Raw genomic sequence first — 14,660 nt, forward strand, 5'->3', positions numbered from 1 at the left:
GCTGGGGGACTCAGATGCTCTATGCATTTTTGCAAGGAAAAAGATGGAGATGCTGGGGAAAGGCAGTCAAAAGATACAGCATCTGGGATCTTAAAGGCTTGAAGGGAACCAAGCGGCCATCTAGCTCAGAAGCAACAAAACTCACATGGAAGAGGCACACCAGCCTGAGTGATCACAAGGTGTCAAAGGGATCAGTTATCGGGCATCAAAGAACAAAAAAATCATATCATTGTGTGCCCACCTCCATGATACGATCACTGAGGACAAATGGGTGCATAAGCAAATGTGGCAAAGAAAGCTGATGGGACCTGGCTATCAAAAGATATAACATCTGGGGTCTTAAAGACTTGAAGGCAAACAAGCAGCCATCTAGCTCAGAAGCAACAAAGCCCACATGGAAGAAGCACACAGCCTGTGCGATCATGAGGTGTCGAAGGGATCAGGGATCAGGCATCATCAGAACAAAAAATCTTATCATAGTGAATGAGGAGGGGAGTTCGGAGTAGAGACACAAAGCCCATTTGTAGGCCACTGGACATCCCCTTACAGAAGGGTCTCGGGCAGGAGATGAGCCAGTCAGGCTGTGATATAAAAGAAAGGACTGCTTATGAATTCTTGTTGCTGGAACACTTAACACACACATCACTTGTTATTTTTTTTACTCGGCAGCACGCACAGACTAGTTATGATACATGTACCTCCAAATTCACTCCCATTGAGTTCATCCCCACGTGAAGCCCTATAGGGCAGAGTCAGACTGCCTTCGTGGGTTCACAAGACTGTTGCTCTTGACACAAACAGAAAGCTTCATCTTTCTCTGAAGATAGCCCATATGAAATGATGTTTATCTTGCTAAATATTCTGCTGGACTTTGCATTGTTAGTTTCTTAAGAGCAAACATCCCTGTACCCCCAAATACACAATAACTTCAAATATAATGGAGGCTTAAGAAATGCAACTGACTGGTTCCTGGAAGGAAAACACTGTTACAACTTTAGGGCGATGCATTTTCCATTTCCTTTTGGAAACCTACAAAAGAAACCCAATGCAACCAGTTGGGACTTGAGGCAATGCTCTGCCAAAATACATGTCCTAGACAGTGGATGTTCCCACATTGTTGTGTAAAATTTTGTTGTTTCATTTCATTTGTCTCCCTTGATGGTCATCTGAAATTGGTTATGCATTTAATGAATGTAAGTGTTTATTCTTAAGGGCTATGGAAAAATATCTGTCAGAAATGCTACAGTAGATATATTTTCTGTAACGTACATAAGATAAAAATGTAGCCCCCGCTTCTTAATTCTGTGTGCCGGACTTCAAACTGAAACATATTTCAGAACTGGAGTGTGTTCAGAAAAGAGTCATTGTCCTCTATTGAAGTTTCATGCACTTGTGTTATGTTTCCAGATAGAAGCTGCTTATTATCACACGAGGACAAATGGTTTCCTTAGGAACTTGGGAAATAAACAACAGCCTCATTTAGAGAGCACATTGGCCTGGATTTGGTCCTTGAAGGGATGGGTATGAAGCCACTCCGTGTGCCCAAGATCTCAAGGACCCTCGCAGGAGAGACTGTTCAGAGTCTCACAACTGTGACGTTTGGGCAACACTGTGAACCGAGCCCTGAGAATCACAGCTCCAGAAAGAACCGACAGAGGTCCTCTTTCCTAGCCCCTGTATCCAAGGGGGAGACATGGCACCCCACTCCAGAGGAGGCGGCCGGTCCCGTTTCTGTGAGACCCCAAAACGTGGGAGCCCTGCTTGTGCCAGTGACTGAGAAGAAAGCCCCCCACACTGGGGTTTTCCTGCCCATGCAGAGTTTTTGGCTTTCCTTTTGTCTTTTAAATGCGAACAAACAGAGGAGAAATGTCCCTTCTGTCTCTGGAGTGGTTGGCAGGGTGAAGGGGTTGCCTGTGACAGTTCCGGAGCTAGAAGATTCTTCTCTGTTCACATCATGCTTATCAAGATGTTTGTATTGGTTATTTCTGTAATCAGAATGTTATTCTCTTAGCATTTGTCTGAGTCCCTTTATAGTTCACATAAGTACTTCCACTAAGTCCATGCTGACTTATAGCGACTCCCCCCCCCGCCCCCCGGGGTGTAACTGTCAGGCCTTAGAAAGCCCCATCTTCTTTCCTGCAGAGCAGCTGGTGGTTTTGAAATGCTAGCCCTCGGGATTAAAGACTATCTGGAAACCACTGTGTCACCAGGACTCCTTCCACTTTATAGTAGGGGATGCATAACTCAAAAGTCCACAGAAGTCAGGCAGCCGATCCGAAGTACATTGATTCAGGCAATAGAGAGTGGTGGAGTCTGTGGCTAAATTGAGGGTCACAGGTTTTTGGTGAGTAGATAAAAGAATTCAGATTTATTCATTTATTGAAAAAGAAGAGAGGGAAAGAGAGAGAATGCTGGCCAAACAAGTGTTATTCTAGCAATATTTGGCCTGTGGGTCCCTGGTTAATGACCTTAATCTAATAGCCAACAGCCCTCCACAAGGCTCTAACTGGTGATCCCAGGTGTATGACTTACCTCCTTATCCATGCTTTCAGTTTTGCAGTTCCGACAAACACACGTTTCTAATCTGGCTATCCTTGTCATTCTTTGCTAAACAAAAGAGCAAGTTATTTGATTTAGCTTGACTGAAGTTAGTCCTGTTAAGTTGCCTCAACTTTTTATTGGGATTTATATAGGAGATATATACTCTCAATATATCTTAAGAATCTGAAAAAAAACCCCAAAAAACTTAGGATGATCTTACCTGAGCACACTTTCAGGAAGGGTGAGATACAAGGCAGAGAAACGAAACTCGAAGTAAATGGTTATGTGCACACCCCTAATTCATAGTAGTCTAAATGGGTGACTGGGCACTGTGCAGCATTGGAGGCGTGGTGACCTTCATAGGGATTGCATTGTGATTGGCGTTCTTTGTGCCTGAGCAGTGACACAGCCCCTCCTTCAGATTTCCGACAGTGTCCAGTGGCCATTTGAGAAGCAGCAGAGTCCAAGACAATAGGGAATGCTGGTGACTGTGGTAAACTGGAAAACACATGTCCCATACCAAAGCATTCACATTTAGACAAGAATAGTTATCCCTGTAGGCGAGATTCACTACCAGCTTGAGGCTCTCTGGTTAGAAGATTCTATGGATGGAAACAAGTGTAGTTGATGGAAAGCTTCTTGCAGAAAGTGTGGGAGGGGAGGAAGCATTAAAAAACTGTAGGAGAGTTGTATGTTTCATCGTAGCTACCCTACACCCTGACTGGCTCGTCTCCTCCCCGTGACCCTTCTGTAAAGGGATGTCCAGTTGCCTACAGATGGGCTTTGGGTCTCCACTCCGCACTCCCCCTCATTCACAATGATATGATTTTTGGATCTTTGATGCCTGATACCTGATCCCATTGACACCTCATGATCACACAGCCTGGTTTGCTCCTTAAACGTGGGCTTTGTTGCTTCTCAGCTAGCTGGCCGCTTGTTTACCTTCAAGTCTTTAAGACCCTAGATGCTAGGCTGCCATTCTTACAGAGCCCTGTTAGCATTTGGTAGATCCCAGCTTTGTGCCAGACATTCTGCTAGGCGTTTTGCATGTACATATCACAAACACCCAATTTTTTTAAAAAGCTGGGAGGTGAGTATTGCCATCCCTCTTTTCCAGATGGCAGACCGACCCCAAGCTCTGATAAATCATGTGACTTGTCCAACGTGGAAGGGTTAATGTGTACTGGTGCCAGATTTTGAGCTTAGTCTTGCCAAGCTCCAAGGTTAATTCTCTTTCCACTTCGCTTTCTTTAATTGGAACCAAGCCAATTATTTAACCCTAATCCCTGGACACGGGGCTTGTGACCTTCCTATGGGGACAAAAGAACAGGGGGGAAGCATTGTAAAGGGACTGCAGGAGTTGGGACTAGAAGGGCATTTGTGAAGAGGCAATTAGTGGAGGAAGTGTGAAAGGGACTCGTGATGTCTGAGATCCCAGGAGAAACTCCGTATTTCCTGGGGCTCTTTGGGTTTCCTAGCAGGGTATCCTGACTCAAAGAAAAGATAATTTGACTCATGCAAATGTATTAGCTCCAAGAATTGAAGAGGGTGCTAGTCAAAGCCAGGCCTGTGTGAGTTGAACTGGGTCCCTGACATAGGCAGGCTTCCTTCTCCATCGCCTGCTATTCGCTCATCCCTGCTTTCCTGTGCGCATGGACAAGGGATCCGACCTACAGCAACTATGGTTCAGGGGCCCTGGCAGAAAAACAAGCTTTTTCTCCTCTCAAAATCCAGATGGGGACCTCTTATTGCCCCACATGCCCTCATCCTCCGTAGCTAGTTCAGACCGCGCAAGGAGCAAAGGGGAGAGAATGGGCTGGCATGATTGTCCTGACTGGGCCCTTTGCTACATGCGTCCACCTGCTCTGCCTGAGCTTGCAGGAGTCCGAGTGTCTATTATCTCAAGAAGGATGACGGAAGCTACCTGGGGAAAAAAAAAATCTTAGGACCCTGCCAGATCATTCAGAAGTTTAGGCCTCCTCATGTGTTTCCTCTGCCTTTCTCCTTTACCATCCGGGGGATGCCACACAATCAAAACCTGGTTTGACAAAGGGGTAGAAAGTCTGCCTGCCAGCCAGGAATCTTACATCACTCCCTTATGGGCACTTCATCAGAAGCACATCAAAAGAGGAGACCACCCATGGGCTGGGGTCTCTCCATCAAGAAGGGGGACAAGGGAGAAGACCATCCACTTGGTGCTCTGCAACATGGAGACAAGGCTGCGACAAACCCACAGGTCCTGAACCCTACTGGAAAATCAAGTTCAGACCAGGGGACGGGAATGGTTACATTTCAGAGGGCACACTGATATTTCTGTTGGTGGGTACGGTGGGTAAATGGGGAGGAGCCACCTCACATCTGGAAGGGATGGTAAACAATAATTACAGGAACCTAAGGTGAGAATGAACCTGGTTCTATGTTCCTGGGTAGATACTTTGAATATGTTTCATCAGTGAATCATGCCGTAGACTAAGCACTGTGAAGACCTTAGGGAACACAGCATCCCCAGCCTAGGATTAAGGGGGAGCCCAGAATCCACCTGCTTGTCCTTGGGCTATGAATGACTCCGGTTTACTAAGGTAGTCATATTATGTCAAAAAACAAAATGAAACCCAACAACAGCATAAAACAAACAAACATTAATGCAAGGGTAGCATTTAGACACCAAATATATGGTAGTTGTGGGCCCCCTTTCACTGGACACTCACTAAGCCAGGGGTCCCACCCAAGGTCCAGCTACAGCCATTTCCACGGTCTTGGACCGCCATCGTTGTTCCTTTCCCATCAGGGAACTTCAGTCCTAAGTGCAAGGGTTACAGGTAGTTTTGAGGTGGGGCCCAGGTCATTTGGTCTGGCTTCCCTGTGGAGCCCTTCTGGTATTGCCTGGCGTGTGTCCTCTTAATCTTGGCCAGCATTTCAGCTAAGCTCCCTCGACATCATTCGCCCTCGGCTTCACCAAACATGAGCTCCTTCAGCATGATTTCTCCTGTTGATAGGCCCCGTGCAAGTGACGAGGACAATATTTTGTTGTGACCTATAAGGGTTTTCATTGGCTGGTTTTCAGAAGTAGTGCAAGCTAACTTTCTATTTGGTCTCCTTCTGGAGCCTCCGCCGAAACCTGTCCTGCCGGAAGTGACCCTGGTGCCATCTGAAATCCCAGTGACATACTTTTTGGCATCACCGCAACGTTCAAGCCATCCCCGTATGACAGTGGTGAGCACCCTCACTAGCGGGACTCAATATTGACCTATCTGTCCCAGATGAGCCTTGTTGAGTTTATGTGAAGATGGTAAACACAGTATCACCCTTGTTGCTCTCAAACTTTTTGTTCAGTTTTATTTATCCGATTTTTGATCTTCGGAGTGGGTTAACTTGTTTTATTTTAACAAACAGTTTTAAAAATAAATAAATATGGTATTCCCCTGGCCTACTTAGTTTTCCTCAGGCTAAACTACAGGAGATTTTCAAGTATCACTTGTCTGCCTCATTTTGTTAAATATTTTGATTCTCTGACTTTATCCTGGTCTCAAATCAAAAGCATACCTAATTTTTTCCTTTTGATTGCTATAAATATATACGTATATGTATGGTGTCGTGGTTACGCGTTGGGCTGTGATCCACATGGTAATCAGTTCAAACCCACCGGCAGCCCCTCGAGAGAAAGACTGGACTTCCTAGCCCTAAAAAAAGTTACAGTCTCGGAAACCCACAGGGGCGGTCGCTATAAGTTAGCATCGATTCCATGACAGTGAGTTTGGTTTTCATTGATTTTATTTATATTTAAACATTATATATATATATATATATATATATATATATATATATATATATATATTCACACAAAACTAAAACTCAGTGTTGAATTGAATCCAACTTCTAGAAGAACTGTCCCATAGACGTTCTGAGCTGTCAGTCTTCACGGGAGCTGACTGCCGCATCTTTCTGCAGCCAAGCACAGGTGGGTTTGAACTGCTGACTTTCCGTTAGCCGTAGAGCACAGTGAGGTACATCCATCACTGTTATTCAATACCAGATTTTCCATAATAGCAAATTGAAATTTAGTGCTTTATAAACAGTGTCCCCCCTCCCTCCTCCTTCCTTCCGGCCTGTGTTAACAGCCACCAGTAACCACCATTAAATTTTGATATCTCTATTCTGCCTACTCTAGACATTTCACAAAAACGAGATCACACCATATCTGTCTGTCCAGGTGTGCTGTGCTGTCTTTAGCTCAGCACAGTGCTTTAAAGACGCACCCATGTTGTAGCATTATCAGGACTCCGCTTCTCTTTCTGGGTGATATTTCATTGGCACTTGGATGTTTACACCTCAATTTGTTATCCACTCATCTCTTGATGAACAGTCAGCTTATTTGCACACTTGGGTTATTGTGAACCACTCGCTCACTGCCGTGAAGTCAATTCTGACTCCTTGTGACCCTATAGGACAGAACAGAGTTACCCCGCAGGTTTCTGAGGCTCTAAATCTGTATGAGAGTGGAAAGCCTCATCTTTCTCCTGGGGAGCAGCTGGTGGTTTGAGCAGCCGAGCACATACGCGATCATGAATAGTTGGTTTTTGGTCATGTTCTGCTTTTAGGTTTCTTGGGTATTTACCTAAGAGGGAAATTCTAGGTGCTATGGTTTAATCTCTGAATTGTTAATTGCTATACCCGGTAGTTCAAACTCACCATTCTTGGGAAAACAATGAGGCTATCTGATTACGTGAGATGTACACTGTCAGAAACCTTACTAGGGTCCCTATGACTTGAAATGGACTCAATGGCAGTGGTTGTGCCAATGGCTAATGAGGTTGACCACTGTTTTCATGTGCTTTCCAGCTATTGTTATCTATGTTGAACTTTTCCATAAACTGCTCATTGCTTTTCTTTAGCAGCTGTTACGTTTCCCGTTCTCATTGGCCCTGGTCATGGGTTCCAGTTGCTCCACATCCTAGCCAGTGTGTTCTGTTGCCTTCTTTCCCCAATCTCCGCCATCCTCGGGGGAGTTAAGTGGTAACTCCTTTGCATTTCCTGGTGGTGCTGTTGAGACTGCTGGCCACAGGGTCCATGGTTCAAGTATACCAGCCTCTCGATGGAGAAGGCGAAGGCTGTCTGCTCTCCTAAAGAGTGGCGGTATGTACATGTAGGGTGCCCTATGTGGGGGTACGGTGCGTGGCAGCAGACTTGATGGCAGTGGGCTTGGTTCGGGTTTTCGGACAGTGGTGAATGAAGATGAGCACTTTTTCATGTGCTTGTGAGTAGTTTTTATTTTCTTCTTGGGGAATTGTCTATTCAAATCCTTTGGCCAGTGTTTTTGTTTTTTAGAGGAAACATAATTTATTATAAATGTGACCAAGGATGTAAAAATTCAAACAATAAAATGGAGAACAGCCAAGTGTCATTTGCCTTTTGAACTTTCTTTCAACGTGTTTAATAACATCTAATAGTGCAGCAATAATCTTGGCTGGGTCAAACAAATAACTACCAAGGGTATCTTTAAAATGTTCTGAAAAGTGAACGCTCTCTATGTAATATACTACCTTCTAGTCCAAGATATGGGAGTGTCTGAAAACCAGATATGTTGCCTTTAAAATAAACCTGTAGTCATTTTTCCCTTAATAATAAATGATTCCAACCAGTTGGCCTTTTTTTTGTCTAAATGTTCATTAATTAGCTATCAGAAAATTTAATTTTCTTTACCAGCACATTTTCAAATAGTACTACAATATTAAGGAAGTCAGGCAAAATAATATTTTTATTTTGGAGGGGGAAAAACAATCTTACCACCAGAGGTGCCAGGCATTTAGTGATGTCTTTCCTCTACGCTGATTATCTGATAACTTGAATATGTTAATAGTTTATTGGCATATAATTCACATACCCTACATGTCATATCATGCAACTTTATAATTCAGTCATATTAAGAAGAGTTGTACAATCATCAGCACAGTCAACATGTGAACATTCTCTTCTTCTATTTTTTATTGTTGCTAGTTCCCCATCTGACCCCAACCTCCCCTGCCATGCCCCCAGGTAATTATTCATCCAGGTACTGTCGCTACACGTTTACCTACCTTGGATTTCATACTCAGGAAATCATACAAAACAAAAACAAGCCACAAACACACTAAATCAACAACAATGACAAAACAAGAGAGAAAAACCTCAATAGAAAAGAAAGCAGAAAATCATAAAAACTGAAGCGACTTTAGCCTGGGTCAAAAGGAGATCCAATGATAAAGTGTTACATTTCATCCTAACTGCACCTGCCATCATCAACTTTACAGTACCCTCTGTCCGCTTACCCAATGTTATTTGATTGCTTCGGTTTTCCTTGAAGTTGTACGAGTCATGGATGTATTCTGGAAATTAAGCCTTATCCAACTTTTCTCCCAGTCTGTAGATTGTTTCTTCACTTTTTAAGCCTCTCTGCTATTGAGTCGATTTGGACTCATCGTGACTCAGTAAAAATGAGTAGAGCTGCCCCTTAGGGGTTTCTGAGACTGTCGAATCTTTATGGGACTAGAGAGTCTCCCGTTTCTCCCTGCAGCAACCAGGGGGTTTGAACTGCTGGCCTTGGGGTCTGCAGCCCAATGTGGAACCACTGTGCTGTCAGAGCTCCCAGATTTTATAGTCTTCTGAAGCACAGACATTTTACATCTTAATGCGGTTTCATTGATCTCTCCTTGCTTATGCTTTCAGTGTCATATCTAAAAATCTACTGTTGAAGATAAACTCCTGAGCATTACCCCTATTTTCCTGTAAGAGATTGATGGCTTTAGGTCTTTTGGACCCATTTTGAGTAAGTTTCTGTATATGGTATGTGGTATTAGTCTAATCTTATTCTTTTGTGTGTGGAAATTCAACTGTACCAGCACCGTTCATTAAAGAGACCACCCTATTTAGCATGTATGTGCTACATGATTTGTGTGTGTGTGTGTGAGTGTGTGTGTATGTGAGTGTGTGTGTGTGTGCACTAACTATGCCCTGCCCTCCATGAGGTATTTTAGAAAGCACTCTGTGCTCATTCTTAGAATGCTTAGAAAAATACCTCACCCGGGGAGGGTATGGTTTGTAAAAACCAACAGTCAACAACAAGAACAAATCAACATAGAACACATGTGTATGTGCATTAAAAATATAGTATTGTTTCGATATTTGATGGATTTAGCATTATTATAAAATATTAATTGACCATGGATGTTTCTGCTTATCTTTAAACTGTTAAGTCTATTCTGTGGGTTTATATGTCTATCATCATACCAGTCCCAAGCTATTGTACTTACTGTAATTTTGTGTTTTGAGATTGGGAAGTGTGAATCCTCCAATTTTGTTCTTTTTCAAAATTGCTATGGCCATTTGGGACCTTTTGAAGTTTCACATAATTTTGAAGATTGACTTTTAAAATTCTGCAAATAGGATTGCTGGCATTTTTATGGAGATTGGATATAATCTATAGATTTATGTAGGTATCTTGGCAATATTAAGACTTCTGAGCCATGAGCTTGGAATGGTCTTCCCTTTATTTATTCATCTTGAACTTTTTTCAGTAACATTTTGTACATGGTAGTGTACAAATCTTTTACCTGTCTGGAATAATTTATCCTTAAGTATTTTATTATTAATATGTTAGATGCTATTTTAAATTGAATTGTTCCCTTAATTTCTTTTCAGATCGATCATTGCTGATTATTAAAACCCTAGTGGCTTGTGTGTATTGACCTTGTGTCCTGCTTCTTTTCTGAGTTCATTTATTAGCGCTGACAGATTTCTTATGGATTTTTTGAGGTCTTCTATATATAGGATCATGCTGTCTATGAAAAGAGATCATTTTACTTTTTCCTTCCCAACTAGAATGTCTTTGAATTTTTAAATATTTTTTTCACCTAACTTCTGTGTCAAGACTGTGAGTACAAGTCTTGAATCAGTGTGTTCAATCTCAACACATTAAAGCAAGCATCCTTGTCTTGTTCTTGATCTTAAGGGGAATAATCTCAATCTTTCTCCACTGAGTGCGATATTAGTGATGGATTTTTATAAATTCCCTTTTAAAAAGTTGAACTACACCTTTCCGGCACAACCACTGAAGACAAAATGGGTATACAAGTAAATGCAGTGAAGAAAGCTGATGATGCCCAGCTATCAAAAGATATAGCATCTGGAGTCTTTGAGGCTTGAAGGTAAACAAGCGGCCATCTAACATAGAAACAACAAAGCCCACATGGAACAAGCACACCGGCCTGTGTGCTCATGAGGTGTCGACAGGATCAGGTCACAGGCATCAGAAGACCCAAAACAATAAAACAAAAACATTGTTGAGAACAAGAGGAGTCGGATCAGAGACCCCAAACCCATGTAGACAATGGGGCATCCCTGCACAGAAGGGTCACAAGGGGATGGTGGTGGATATATGTCCATCATTGCAATCTATTCACTCTTTCTCCCCATTTTCTCCTTACCCTCCTGGTATTGCTGCTCCCATGCTTGTTTCTGGATGCTGTGTGTTGAGAGCTCTTATCTATTATCTGTCCCTGTGCATATGCTCCAGTCTAATCTGCAGTGAAAGGCAGGGCTGGGGTCATGATAGTGGGGGGTGAGGAAGCCTCAAGGAATCAGAGGAATATTGTGTTTCATCGGTGCTATACATTGCCCTGGTTGACTCATCCCTTCCTTGGGACCCTTCTGTGAAGGGATGTCCCATTGTCTGTAATCTATACATCAATTGTATAAGCATATATGTACATATGTTGCCATAATTATTTCCTCCTGGTGGGGGCCTGAGGAAAAGCAACGGAAACCACCGGGGAAGGGAGACAGCGGTCGGTATAAGATATTAAAATAATAATTTATAATTTATCAAGGGGTCATGAGGGGAGGGGAGGGGAGGGAGGGTAAAAAGATGAGCTGATACCAAGAGCTCAATAGAAAGTAAATGTTTAGAAAATAATGATGGCGACAAATGTGCTGGATACAATCAATGTATGGATTGTTATAAAAGCTGTAAGAGTCCCCAATAAAATCATTTTAAATGAATAAATAAAAATAATACAAAGTTGAGGTATTTCCCTTCTGTTCCTTTCTTGATGGGTGTATTTATCGTGAAAGTGTGTTAGATTTTGTCCACAGCCTGTTCTCTGTTGCTTCCTCACGGAGTGTTTCTGTTGACTTATTGATTTCCCGTGTACGGCCTATACTTTCTTGTTTCTTTGTGTGCCCTGTTTTGTTGCTGTTGTTGGACAGTGGGCATGCTCATTGTGTACAATCTGTATCCTTTGCTGGCCACTGCCTTTGGAATCATTGCCTGCTTATGTTAGTGGTCAGCGAGTGATTGGTTGGCCAAATATTTAGTAAACACCTTGAATGAATGAGTCTTCCAGGCATTGATGACCGGTGCCCTTGTACGTTTTAGGCCACACCTTCGCCTCTGGCAGTTTACAACTCTGCCTTAGCCTTCTGCAGAGACTCAAGGTCAGCCAGGAGGGAAGCATAAGGACCTTCTTAGGTGTCGCTGGAGCATGAAGATGGGTGTGGTCTTTTAGAGTCTCAGAAATATGTTAGAGATTTGTAAAGCACCTGATAAGCACTTCATTCTGAACATTTTTCTTTCCCATTTCTGATCAGGTTCTTCTGTGTCTCCTTTGTCTCCTTGGCACTGCAGCCCCAGGCAGTTGTGAGGCTACACAGTTGTGGCTGATCTCACTGAGTGAGCTGTGAATCAGAGAGACACGTGAAAGGCAAACACAGTGACTGGGGCCTTTACCAAGGAGCTGCCAAAGAAGTTGAAAATCTCACGAGGAGGAGGCATTGGAAGTGCTCCGATCCTCTCCTCTCAAGCGGCTACCGGGGCCAGACTTCTGGGAGTGAGCAGCAGCATAGCAATGCCACGAAGCTCACTTTCACTGAGACCCAGTCGCTTCTCTTGGGCAAGCACTCCTTGAGTTGTCTGAGCCTTTGAGTAATTTCCAGGATCGTGTTTGAAAGAGTTGATTTGGACAATTTTTGCCAGGGTTCTCATTGTTTCGGTGGAACGGTGGATTTTCCGAGTTTCATATTCCACCATCCCTTTGCCCTTGTTCTAAATCGTGGTATTTTCTCTTAGGACCTAAAAGACTACATGCACACGACAATGCCCAGTGGCCAGTGGAGACTCGGCACTGCACTTGAGTGGTGATTGTAGGCTTCCATAGAAAGAACTGGGGAACGTTTGGCCCATGCACAGTCCTTAATCTAGTTTTAAGAACTGCAGAGCCATGGCCACATGTGCAGGTGGACCCTGTATCTTGTTAGACTGTGCACTGAGAAGCTTTGTCATTTGGGTTTCCATCTCACAGCAGACGGCAGAGGGAAGTGCACATTAGAGGCATGTGTACTAGGACAACTAAGAGTGAGGATGTTAATTCAAACAAACAAACAAACAAACAAACAGATGACTCCTCCCAACCTCCCTCCCCACCCCCCACCCCCAGCAGCATGCTTCATTCGGTGCTCTCTTTTCCTGCGCTGTAGCTGAGTCATAATGAAGATGTTCCTTTGTGCTCCATGGGTTTTCCTTTTCAAGTCAGGGAGTGGCTGGTGTAGTTTAGAGCCTCGTCCATCAAAATCAGTGAAATGATTCCAATTTGATGCTTAAAGTTTATTCCCTTAGGACATTTATGGCCAAGGAACATATATCAATGCATGATGCTATCTCACTGGTGACAACATCTTGCTAATTGACCACATTACAAGTTGAACCCATGTCACTGTCTCCAGAAGAGGAATATTCAACCACACAGTAATAATACTTTAAATCTTTCTTTAAAGTCTGACGAGTGTGTAATCAACACCTTCTGCCTACATAGCAAAAGATCTCTTAATTGGCTGCTGAGATTATTACTGTGACTTTTATATTTATGTAAGTTGCTGAGGGTGTAACTGACCGCTGCAAGCAAAGCACCACCTGACCTTGCATGTTTTCCAGTGGCGCCATGCCAAGATCGTGCCGCGCGTTCAACATGCAGACACTGAGGCTTAGTGGCAGGTACCTATACTTCATGCAGGTACCTGTAACCATGCATCTGTATTTCAGACAAAGTATTAGAGCAGGAACTTCACAGTGAACAGTGAGAGGTACCACCTATCAAACCACACACACACACACACACACACACACACACACACACACACACACACGGGGATGAACTCCAGAAATGTGGGTGAAGGGAGGCAGCAGTTGGTGTAAGATATGAAAACAATAATTATCATTTATCAAGGGGTCATGAGACGAGGAGTGGGGAACAGGTGTAGGGAGGGGGGAAAATGGAGGAACTGATACCAAGGGCTCAAATAGAAAGTGAATGCTGACAAAATGATGGCGACCTATGTACAAATACGCATGATACATTGATGTATGGATGCTATAAGAGCTGTAAGAGCCCCAAATAAAATGATTTTTTAAGAAAAGGCCTTCACACTGTGGGTACTTTGCCCTGACATCGCCATAGCTGGTCTGCTGGAAACATTTGCGATCAAGGAGCACTTGCAACGAGAAAGGAGGGGAAAGGTGAGGACGCCCTGGTTTGCTGTCTGTGCAGCCTAGGAAAGAGACTGGCTTTTGCAAGTGTCTGTCATGCCATGCACCTGTTCAAAGCCTTTCTAGAAGGTGTTGTCCACAGAGCCTGCGAGGACCCTGGGTCTGTAGCAAGGGGACTGGCATCATCTCTACCAAAAAGTCATTCCAAGAAAGGCAAGAGTCTTCAGATGATGACCTTTATTAAGTGGAGTGTTATATTACTGGTCCATACAAACACACACACGCACACACATTGCCATCTAATCAATTCTGACACCCAGCAGTCCGATCGGACTGAGTAGAACTGCCCCTGTGGAGTTCGGTGATTATAACTCTTGACGCGAGGAGAGAGTCTCATTTCTCTCCCTTAGAACAGCTGGTGGATTTGAACTACCCGCCTTGAGGTTAGCAGCCCAACATGGAACCCACAATGCCACCAGGCTGCTCTGCAGGCTTGGGCCAAAATAAACATACTGAGAAGCCAAGAGGGTAGCCGGTGTTCTTGAAGGTAGCCACTGCTGCATGTGTTGATCTTATAAGGAGGGGCTCGGTGTCCTATTGGCAGTTT

The 14,660-nt window shown here is 43.6% G+C and overlaps 1 protein-coding gene across 1 annotated transcript in view; it reads left to right on the top strand.

Moving 5' to 3' along the window:
* The window catches only part of LOC142452954 (kinesin-like protein KIF6), a 233,191-nt gene that overhangs the window by 87,148 nt on the left and 131,383 nt on the right, over window positions 1-14,660 (top strand). The window lies entirely within an intron of this gene.

This window comes from Tenrec ecaudatus, chromosome 7 (assembly GCF_050624435.1).
Source record: "Tenrec ecaudatus isolate mTenEca1 chromosome 7, mTenEca1.hap1, whole genome shotgun sequence".
In the NCBI taxonomy this organism is placed as follows: Eukaryota; Metazoa; Chordata; class Mammalia; order Afrosoricida; family Tenrecidae; genus Tenrec; species Tenrec ecaudatus.